We start from the raw sequence: 2,759 nt of genomic DNA, 5'->3' as shown, positions 1-2,759 counted from the left end.
TATTCAGGATCTTCAAAATCTTTTGGAGCTAATAAATGCAGAGAGTGAAAAAATGGGATTAAAAATAAATATCACCAAAACTAAATTCATGGTCATAAGTAAGAAACCAATTCATAATTTAGCACTTTCTTTACACAGGAAACAAATAGAAAGAGTGGCAAAGTTTAAATATCACGGATGCTGGTTAAATGAAGATTGCAATCCAGAAATGGAAATAAAAGTTAGAATTGAAATGGCAAGAAAAAATTTTCTCTTGATGAAATCAACACTGTGTAACCGCAGTTTAAACTTAGAGCTTAGAGTACGCATGGTTAAATGCTATGTATGGTCTGTACTGCTGTACGGTGCAGATACTTGGACCTTGAAGACAACATCGATAAAAAGACTTGAAGCCTTTCAGATGTGGTTATACAGACGTTAATCAGGAAGTACTGAAACAAAGGGGAAATCACGTGAACTTTTAGATACCATAAATAGAAGGAAAACTGCATATCTTGGTCACCTACTTCGTAATGAAAAATATAAGATACTTCAATTGATTATAAAAGGGAAGATAAATGGAAGAAGAGGACAATGAAGACGAAGAAAATCTTGGCTGGTAGATATCAGACAGTGGACTGGTATGAACTCTGAGAGACTGCTCAGAATAGCTGAGAATCGCTCAAAATTTGCCAAGGTGGTCGCCGACCTCCGATAGGAGATGGCACTCAAAGAAGAAAGAAGAAGATCAGAATTGAAAATTTTTAGAAAATACAAGTTCTTTATTTCGATCTTAAGATTTCACTTTACATTCAAAATATATCACTGTCTGACTTGGTTACTTGTCGCAAGATTTTGGTTTCTATCAGTATGTGGTGGATCATTTATCAAGAAATCAATAAATATATATTTTTTTATAATCCAAAATTATAATCCTGAAATATATATACATATTTTTTTTTCGAACTGCATTCATGAACACGAACCCATGGGAACTCACCTTCACTCTCAGGGGAGCATGGCTTCAATGGTTTTCTCTCAGCTTGACTTTTGTCGAAGATGGTTGAGTATAGGATATGTTCCTTTATTTTTAAAAAAAACATGTTTTTTCTGCTGTATATTGTTTTTATTTTTGGATGGGGGATCGGGGAGTTGGATTTGGTCAGGATGTTGAATACATCCAAAGCAATACTGTTGACCATTACGGCAGGTAGTTTGTGAGTTCAACATAATGACCAATAATATTGGAACTGGCACTGATGTTACTGGAGCACCTCACAGCAGTAGAATAAGACATGTGAAGATTTCTTTAAATGCAAGTAAGACATTGCCCAATTATTATCATGGTTTTCTGATAGCCAGAAATAGAAAAATGAATACGCACATGATATGAGGATTCATGTATTAACCTAGTTCAGTAGATTTTTTTTTTTTTTTTCAAATCAAAACTCGTTCAATGCAAAGTTTTAGGTTTGATTTCGAAAGAAGGGTTTCGATATTATTTAGAAGTATCCAGGTTACCAGTATTGTCATTTAGATCCATGATTAGGTATTGGTTAGAAATTATTACTTCTTAACAGAGTGCCAGTGAGGGTTTTTGATGAATCCTCGAAGTGTCCTATGGCTTTAAATACGTATGTGTAGTCATGATCTTCTTTACAAGTTACGTGAAAAACCCGAGTTTGAAGGAGAAAAAATTCCCTACCTCGGTATTGAGACAGGCTGGGTTATCATTCGTCGATAAACGTTCCTCATATCCTAGATAGGAAGGGAACCCAGGTCTTCCCGACCAAAGAACTTCGTCCATACCGACTGAACTATGGAGGGAAAGTTTCCAGGTTATTCACTCCTTAACCCATCGATATTACTAAGAATTATGTGCTATAAGTATCGTTATATAGTGCATTGGATTATCGTGAAAAAAAAAGTTAGTATCTAATTAAAATTTCATATTTAGTACTGAATGACTATTGTTTTTCCATCTGAGATTTTATCTCTAAATGGTAAAAAAAATGAGAAGCATGATTTTTGTGCACAGATTTTATGTGAAGTCACTTAACATTTAAAATAATTTTTAGTATAAACATTTTATTTTTAAAATTTATCATCTGAAACGATAGCCTTAAGAAATATCAGATCAGTGTAAATAAGAGAATTACTTTTACAAATCTTACTTTGTAAAATAAAATATTCCTTGATTTTTGAAGTTAAATGCTTGTTGAAGTCTACCGTGAATTTAACAGAGGCATCAAAAACATCAAAATGCATATGGAACTGTGCATACGAATTCCTAAGAAATGTATATATATAAACTATAAAACATGTTTATTTGGGTGAAACCGTTTCCAAAACAGTAGTTTATAGAAATGAATTTCACAAAGTAGAAAAAGTGAAACACGTGATTCAAGCAGTTCCTCAGAATAGGCCTTCATGTTGAATATAAACTCTTAGGATCAAATAAAGATATTTAATAAATGAATCATTGTTTTAATTGTTATTCGAGAATTGTTTGTTTGTTTGTTTTTTCTCTTTATGGCTTTGACGTACTTCATTTTGAAATTTAATGAATTCATTCAGGTAAATGATTTGAAAAGGGTGATATGAGATTTTTTACTTTGTTAAAAGAAAAGTATAAATTAGGAAAAAACAGAAACATTAATCATTATTCTGCGATGTTTTCATTAAACAGAAAACATTGCAGAATAATCTAAGGGCTCACCAAGAGGGGGCAAGGGACCCCGTCTCCACTCCCCCAAAGAAAAAGGAAAAAAAAAACACAA

The sequence above is a fragment of the Typopeltis vanoorti genome, chromosome 3, assembly GCF_054136105.1.
Source record: "Typopeltis vanoorti isolate ZY-2024b chromosome 3, IOZ_Tvanoo_1.0, whole genome shotgun sequence".
NCBI classification, from domain to species: Eukaryota; Metazoa; Arthropoda; class Arachnida; order Uropygi; family Thelyphonidae; genus Typopeltis; species Typopeltis vanoorti.
The sequence above is the reverse complement of the archived record's forward strand: the minus strand, read 5'-3'. Positions refer to the sequence as shown.